A 9,245-nucleotide genomic window follows, 5' to 3' on the forward strand; every position below is an offset into this window, starting at 1 on the left:
CACCTCCTTAGCTGATATTGGGTCACCAAGGGTCTTAGCCATGTTACTATCAATGTTAGGAAAAGAGATCTTATCCAAGGGCCATTCCCCACAATCAGGACATGAGGAAAGTTCAGAAGTATAAAGGCCCGAGTAAAACTCTAGGAAAATGTTATTAATTTTATGTGGATCATGAACCACGTCTCCCTGTGGTGACCTTATTCCATTAATCAGCCTTGATGCTGCTGATGCTCTGGCTTGATGAGCTAATAATTTACCTGCCTTATCACCTAGTTTAAAAAAACATTGCTTAGATTTGAGCAACTGCACTTCAGCCTTATTCGTGGTCAAAAGATCAAATTCCGTTTGTAAACGAAGGCGTTCTTTATACAGATCTTTATTTGGATCAATAGCATACTGATGATCTAAACTTTGTAGGTCCTTAAGGATTGTATCTAGTTTAAGTTTGTCAGCCTTGTTATTACCAGAAAAATAAGAAATTATCATACCTCTTAAATATGCCTTAGATGTTTCCCAAAGAGTCCCTCTGTTAATAATCGGCATATCGTTGACCTCAAAAAATAGGGCTATTTGCTCAGCCAAAAATTCTTTGAAATCCTCTCTAGCCAGAAAGAGAGAGGGGAAGCGCCACTGTTTGGGAGAATGTGTGGACTGGGAAAGACTAACGTCAACAGAGGTGGGTGCGTGATCAGAAATGACAATGCTGTGATATTCACAGCTAGATAGGTTTGAAAGTAGTCTATTGTCTAATAGGAAAAAATCTATTCGTGAGTATGACTGATGAACGTGGGAGAAAAATGAGTAAGTCCTATTCGTGGGAAATTTTGATCTCCAGGGATCGGACAGGCCCAATCGCCCAGCAAAGGTATTCAAAGTTTCGGCTGAGTTAGTTAATACACAAGGTCTGCTCGAGGATCGATCTAAAACAGTGTCTTGAACAAAGTTGAAATCATCCCCTATTATAACATTTCTTCTATCAATATCAGGAATGGATGAAATTTGATATAAACTTTTCATCATCCCAGTTAGGGGCATATATACTTGCCATAACGATAGGCACATCCCTGAGTTTGCCAGTAATTAGGACATAACGCCCATTAGGATCGGACAAAACATTAGCCAGCTCGAAAGGGATACTTCTGTGAATAAGGATAGCAGCACCTCTTGCTCGAGCACTAAAATTTGAGTGATATAAATGGCCCACCCATGCTCTTTTAAGCCGTTGAACATCACTTGTCTTAAGATGGGTTTCTTGAAGAAAGAACACATCCCCCCTAAGATGTTGGAGATGAGACATAATGCGGCTTATTTTAATATTATTGTTTACCCCTTTAACATTCCATGATATGAAACGAGTACTGGAAATCTCTTTAGTCTTAGCCATTATCAATCGGCCTCAAGACAGTTTCAAATCTGAGCAAAACGCAAAAAGGTAAAGAAAAAAGGAAACACTTCCAGGAAAATAAAATAAAGCACAATAAAGAAAATTGGAAAGCCATAGCATTCAAAACAGAAAAAGAAACAAAAACCCATTTCAAGATCCTAAATCCCATTCCTAACATATCAGCCCATAACCACGCAGAGAACCTGCTAAACATCAGTATCTCAATGTAATTTTTCAAAATTACAGAATTTACTATCAAAAAATACAAAAAAATATGTATTTTGGCCCGAGAATGAAGAACAAAACTGATCAAAATCAAACGATCAATAACACAAAACAACGTTCTATATGACAATTAACAGTCTGCATAAAAGTTCTCCTAGGCAGCAGATGTACAAAATTACGATCTTGTCAGTCCTATGATCACCCAGGAGCAGTGATGAAAGAATGATGAAAAAGAGAGAGAGAGAGAGAGAGAGAGAGAGCAAGGGGAAAAAAGGGCAAGTCCCTGCACCCAAAAAAATAAAAATATAATAAAATTCGTCACGTGAACATCCTGTGGCTTAACGAAGTGCAGGGATAAACAAACGACACATCTTGTAGATCAGAAATAGCTACAAACTCCGATGTCCAGATATTATATAGCTGATAATATAAATGCAAAAAAATAAACAAGTATTAAAAATTAAGTCCGAAACACTGCGTCGGTTAAGTAGACGCGAGTAGCATTAGTCAGAAAAGGAAAGTGAAAAAGAAAAAGGTCAAATGCCCACGTAGCTTCTGTCAACTCATGCCGGTGGATTTTGATAAACTCACCAGCCTCATTAACTGACGACAATCGCTTCTTCTTACCATCCGATGTCGTGATGAAAAGTTTAGATGGAAAATGAAGAGATGGTCTCAGACCAAGCTGGTACAGCTCCTTCATCACTGCTCGGTATTCGGCACACAACTCCAAAACTTCGGGACTGTAGTCTTCATTGATGAAGATCGGATTACCACGGTATTGAAGCTTTCCTCTTAGTTTGCGGGCTTCGTGAATCATCGAATCCTTGGTTTGGAACTTGTGGAAGCGGATAATCACAGACCTAGGTCTCTCCCCGGACTTTGGTTTCGCTTTGAGGGCACGATGGGCACGATCTAAATCCGGAGGCGAGGGAAATAGGCTTGCACCAAAGACCTCCACTAAGAGTTCCGAGAAGAAAGCGGTTGGACGAGGGCCCTCGATATTCTCAGGTAAGCCAAAGATTCGTATGTTGTTTCTGCGGCTCCTCCCTTCTAGATCCACAACTTTGGCTTTGAGTTTAGCGTGATCGTCAGCTAAAGCCGCAAAATTCCACTCTAGGGTTCCAACGCTCAGGCCGCTCGTGTCTGCATTTGCTTCAAGTGAGCAAAGTCTCTGCTCGTGGTCATTTACCGTGGTATGTAGAATGTCCAGTCTCGATTCCAAGGCGGAGAATGCTGATTTAAATTTCGAAGAAAGTGCTGCCCTGTGTTCTTCCAGCAGCGTCGTCAGAGAAGCAATATCGGCTAAGTTCCCGCTAGCCTGTGTTTCGTCTTTCTTAGCTTCGTCTTTCTTGGTGTTTTGTCTAGATTTCGAAGCCATTTTTGCCCAGGAAGTTTCAAAGTAATAAGCCGACTGATTAACTGGGTAATCAAGCCGTTGATGGGCCAGAAAATAAACTTTAGAATGAAAACTGTGGGAGCACGAGCGAAATGCTGCTACTCACCGCACATGTCAGCCGGAAGTGGAATCACGTTTTCTGATGGCTCTTTCAGAGGTGTGACAAGCAGGCTACAGACTCTTTTAATGTTGTTCAGAGTTTTTCAAAGTAAAATCCTATACTGCATTTCAGTAAACAAGCTTGTTGTTGCTCTTTTATTTTCTAGGCAAAACCACTAAAGAGGAAGTGATTGAGTGATTATGTGAGTAACTGTTGCTGTCATGAGACAGAGATCTATTTCAGCACAGCTAAGTATTTATTTATATTTTGTGCCGCTATCAAAGCACCGTAATCTGGCAGCGGGGCAGATATTATTGTAGGCGGGCAGTTTTGGCGAGGGTCCATACTCACAGAGAGAATAAATGTGTTTCCCTTCTCAGTGTTTGTATAAACTTTAATTAATGTGTGGTTTATAATGGACTGTGGTGCAGAAAGAGTGAGTGTTTCACACTCATTTTCCATGTTGTCTGTCAGTGGCCAAGCCACAGTAACATGGTTTTACTAAATAATTAATTAAATATAATTTCTTAATAAATATACCTAAAGAACCCTCATTTCTTGACTGGCCACTCTCTGCTGTCTGACAACAGCTTTTGTGCTGTTGTTAGACACCGTAGCTGTTCTAACCTCTTTGAAAGGTTAGGGGGCAGTGGTAGACTGGATAGATGGTTGCAATTCACAACCCTCGCCACTAGATGCCACTAAATCTTACACACTGAACCTTTAACGTTCATATCATCTGCTGCAGCTGCAGTGTCACCTGAAGCAGCAGTAACTTCAGGGGCAAGCTAACAAAAACACTGAAAGAGTGTAATTTCTGTTTGCTTTCGTTTCATATGTCCTTCAGTGATTCACATCAGTTAATTTCAAACTTGCGCCGAGTGACCGCCAGGCAACTGTGCTTTTGTTCCTTGGTAGGTGATGTCACATCCAGGTCACAGGCCACAGAAGCCCCAAGAGTCAGTGCTTCGCAACACAGACGGGGTGAATTTCTGAATGAAAGTGTGAAAGTTCTGTCACAAAAGGATTTTGTTACATATCCTCACTAATTTAAGTGGGTATACGAAAATCCTTGACCTGTCCTAGTGGGTAGGCTATTCAGCGTATACCTGCGTATCATGTAGACTACACCCCTGGAACTGATTAAGAGTTTTGAAAAAGTGAACTTGTGTAGAGAAATGTGACTTGGCAATCGTAAATAAAAATAATGAATAAAAAAATGCAAAAACATTCAGTAAGTCACACTTATTACACTAAATGTGCAATTACAGATGGTGTTGTAGGACTTCCTGTTTTCTCTCATAATGGAGACCACAGTTGTCATAACTCCTTTCTCCCATGAAGAGGATAATCGTGAACTTGGTCTCAACCACATACTGCAGAGAAATTGAACTGTGTTTTGAGCTTGATGAATTATTTTCACAATCACTACATTTTTGAGTGTAGCATTGATGGACACTAGCCTACTACACTTTTGTATTGTATGTCTAGACACAGAAGTATGGAACCCATAGCCGCTTTCATACAGAGATCCCGCAACAAATGCAGAAAAAATATCTGCCAATATGCCGCATTCACTCATTCATACTACACCAATGTTTGCGACATAATCCCGCAACCATGTGTGCTTTCACTTAGCGGAACCAGCTGCTTAGAAAACTCTGTTACATGCAGTGGTGTAGTCTATGTGATACACAGTTATACGCCGTATAACCACAAGGAAACACTGTCTACAGTTATGTTTGTTGAGCAGCTGCCAAGTCCTGTCCCTGCTGAGATGCACTGAACTGCAATTATTCCCTGCTCCTGAGTTGTCTAAAACTGCCCTTGCTGGCAGCCTACTTTCAGGCCTCCAGAGGGTTTCCACATTCGCTACCAGCCATACAGGGGCTCCATCTTCACCATCAGCTCCCTGCCGGCCTCCTGGTCATCCTACCGTCCTGTTCAGCCCTTCTGTCCTCCTTCCAAGCCGCCCGCCTGATGTCTCCAGCTCCCACCCAGTTCAGCCTTCAGGCCATCCGCCTGAGGCATCCTGCTCTGCCCCTGTCCAGCTCTCTGTCATGGTTTTGGGTTTTTTGGTGTTTGGATTTTTCTGTTATTTTGGTAAGCCCTTCCTCTTGTCTGTTGGTGTATTTCAATTCCTGTCTCTGTGTTGTCTTGTCTCTGTGTTGTGTGTTCCTTGAGTGATTTAATCATTCATTCTGTTTCCTATTTTACTTTGGCATTTTCCTCTCCTCTTTGCCCACTTCCCTTCCTGCTCATGTGTTTTTCTGTGAGTTTGATTTTTACTTTTCCATGATTGTTTTCACCTGTGCCTCATCAATCACTCCCCTTTTTTGGTGAGTCTGAGTCCTATTCTTCTTGTCAGTTTCCTTGTGTTTCTTAGATTGGACTTTGCATTTGGCTTCTTTCTGGATTTGTTTGCTTCCATGACTGTTTTCCCATTTGTTTTATCTCTGTTGGGCAAACAACCAGCCTGTACGTTTTGCCCCTGTTGTGCTTGATATTTTCATTAAAATCACTAGAGTTAACTATCTGTATTCTCTGTCAGCATTTGGGTCCAATCTCCTGTGTTTCTCCTGTGTGATAATAACCAATCTAAATTAATTTTAAAAGCTCCTGACCACAATGGCAGTGCAGCAATGACTGAATGGAAAATCAGTTTCAAGCATGGGAATATTTTCCCTGAGTTCAGGGATAAAAATGACCATCCCAATCAGATTTTCATCTTCCAAGTGCAGATATGGATGTTCAATTTTAGGAGTCTCTATTTTAATTTTAATGGACAAAAAGCCACAGTGATGCTATGTAAAATGCAGGTCACTACAGGCTGTCATGATATTTGTAGTAAAACTGATGTACTGTCACGTCTGTTATGTTTGAAATAATGTGTGTAGCACGTTTAAACCCATCGCCTGCCAGAAGACCAGCAGCTCAGTAACACTGAATAAAATCTGAATGGTCAGATTAGGTAAACAGGCCGACAGGGGCCAATCTTTGCCAGATGATGCAGTGAGAGTGTTGGGGTTTTCTCTGTGAAGTGTGTAGGGATTTGGACCTGGGTTAATCCCATGTGAAAACAGCCCTGGGTGCACTCTGCTCTCCTGGGATCCTGGATAAATATCGGCCAATTAGAGCTGTCTGGGATAGATTTTAGACAAGAGCTGGAGCTAGAGCTGGGGTGTGTGTGTGTGTGTGTGTGTGTGTGTTCTTTTCTGTTTGTTTCTCACATAAATTAGATGCCATATGTTATGATTTATGTATTTATGACATTGCCACAAAGTTATTGAGACTTAAAAACATGCAATTAAACATGGATAATGTTGGCAATGTTCCGTATCTCGTGCAGATCCAAACCAACTATGAATGTATCTTGCTAACAAGTATTGTATTATAGTGTTGGTGTGTATCCAAGCCGGATTTAGCTTATTTCTCTGAGTCATAGAACTCCACTGTTATCCAAAAACTATTGAAACACACAAAAGAGTGATACTGCACTGGGTGACATGTTTCTTTATTACAAACACTGTAGTTTATTTTTACTCGGTCCCACACACACTGTCCTGCTGCCACAAATAATCACTGGAACAGTGTTTTGTTATTTTCTGTGTCCCCACAGTCCTGTCAGATATTGCCCAGTATACGTTCATGTTGAACAATTCGTACGCGATTTATATCCAATGCCAACGTGCAGTGCAAGTGCTGGACTTAACATAGTCATACAGTAGTTGCTATACACAGGTACTGCAGGAGTTGAGATCGTTATGTAAAAGTAACTTAAGAGTTTATCATTTGTTGATGTGTAATGCATATTTTCACAGATCAGAGATATGTGAACAGTTTGGGTATAGGTTACATACTGATATATGTATGTTGGCCACATGTTCTAGCTAACTTGTAGTAAGAAAATATTATATACATTATACGTAGCCACATTATGCCTACCAGTAGCTTATCCTTTTGATACATTTGGAATTTATCTGATAAAATTGAATTAATTTGTGATCTGCTTAATGCTAATCTTGTGCTTACCACAGTGCTAATTTGGACACTTTTGACTGTATGTTTGTTTTCCTTTCTGCCAGTTTTACCCTACTGCCAGTTGCTACATTAAAGAAATTCAACTTGGAACATCTTTGTCAGTGTAGTAATTGGGGATGGAAGGGATGTGAAGAGGACAGAACACCCCTCTTCTTGATTTGGATACTGTTAAGGTGATCACTTCTATATGAACTCTGCTTCTGTATAATTTAAAAAAAGCTTTCTGCTTTTAGGTGGTTTAGAAGAGCCATGTTGGACCGTATCCTATTGAGCTCAGACAGAATTTTTGGTTGCATTTTATTGCTGCTTGTCGTGGAAATTATATTCCTGGTGAAGGGTTGGGCAAAGAATTGAGTTACAACCAACCATTGTCTCTGAAGAATTTATTTAACAAAAGAGAATAAACAGAGAAGTACTAAAACACATATACAGCTGTTCCAGAGACCTGCCGCCTAGAGCGGCATCAGGCATCTGGCCCCGAGCAAAGGGATGCATCATCATTTACACAGTCTAGGTTTCTATGTTTTGGGGAACAGAGATCCTCTCTCAGCCTTGAATGAACATTCCAGGAGAGGAGAGGAACAACAAGAGAGGAAAACACCAAAACAATCTCACAGCTCTGACCTAAACCCGCGTAAATGTGGACGGACTAACATAAGGAGTATAGGAGAGGAAAGGTTAAGGATAAAACAATACATATCTATAAGCCATAACGAGGACAGTAATAAAGTAATAATAATAATATTAAAAGATCATACATAAAAGATTAAATGTAAGAGGACAAAATTTTCTGCCATAACACTGCTGAACAGTTATTTTCTTCTTTTTCATTTTTACAGGGTTGTCAGTAGTTTTCCTCTCTGTCTTATCACAGCGTTCACTATCTCCACATCTGGGAATCCCTTTCTTAAACCATGTTCTGTACCATCTGGTGTGCCAGGCATGAAAAGGTAATGTGGTGTAAGTGGTCACTATCTATGCTCTATTTTCTGATTTTTCACCCTCACTTTGATTCTGCATATAAGTTACAGGGCCTCACTTTCCTTCATTTGTCTGTTTCTCATAGTTTTCTTTGCTTGACTTTGCTGGCTGTCTTGGACCCATACTCAGTCGGAGGTGCCTCACTGACACTCGTGAATTTTATCTTTGAAGCACAGAAGCTCAGCCATTCTTTTATCATCCAGTTCCTCTAACTCTGTGCAGGGGGATGCTTATCAGTGAAATAAGTGATAGCAATATTGGTTAGCTCCATGGTATAATACTGAAACTCGCAAATTAAAGCAAATATCGCGGAAACTTGAGAGGAATTGGCGTTCCACCAAAGTGGAAAATTCTCGTTTAATTTGGCAAGATAGTCTTAAAACTTATAGGAAGGCCCTCCGTAATGCTAGAGCAGCGTACTACTCGTCATTAATAGAGGAAAATTGGAACAACCCAAAGTTTCTTTTCAGCACTGTAGCCAGGCTGACAGAGAGTCACAGCTCTATTGAGCCAAGTATTCCCATAGCTCTCAGTAGTTACGATTTCATGAGCTTCTTTAATGATAAAATTCTAGCTATTAGAGACAAAATTCACCAAGACCTGCCCTCAACTGGCACCGACTTATCTCTTAACTCAGGAACCTTAGAAACAGCTGTAGAACCAGATACATGTTTAGACTGTTTTGCTTCCCCCAATCTTTACCAACTAACTTCAATAATTTCTTCATCTAAACCATCAACCTGCCTCTTAGACCCCATCCCGACTAGGCTGCTTAAAGATGTTTTACCCTTAGTCAGCACCTCTATACTAGATATGATCAATCTATCTCTATCAACAGGCTATGTACCACAGTACTTTAAAGTAGCTGTAATTAAACCTCTTCTGAAAAAGCCCAAACTTGATCCGGATGTTTTAGCCAACTATAGACCTATATCTAACCTTCCATTTCTCTCTAAAGTTCTGGAGAAAGCAGTTGCTAAACAGCTGTGTGACTTTCTACAGAGCAATAGTTTATTTGAGGATTTTCAGTCAGGATTTAGAGCTCATCATAGCACAGAGACAGCACTGTTGAAAATTACTAACGACCTCCTTATTGCATCAGACAAAGGACTTGT

At 40.5% G+C, this 9,245-nt stretch overlaps 1 protein-coding gene across 1 annotated transcript in view; it reads left to right on the forward strand.

Moving 5' to 3' along the window:
• Window positions 1-9,245, forward strand: part of birc6 (baculoviral IAP repeat containing 6) — a 137,552-nt gene that overhangs the window by 19,698 nt on the left and 108,609 nt on the right. The window lies entirely within an intron of this gene.

The sequence above is a fragment of the Micropterus dolomieu genome, linkage group LG15 (genome assembly GCF_021292245.1).
Source record: "Micropterus dolomieu isolate WLL.071019.BEF.003 ecotype Adirondacks linkage group LG15, ASM2129224v1, whole genome shotgun sequence".
Lineage (NCBI taxonomy): Eukaryota > Metazoa > Chordata > Actinopteri > Centrarchiformes > Centrarchidae > Micropterus > Micropterus dolomieu.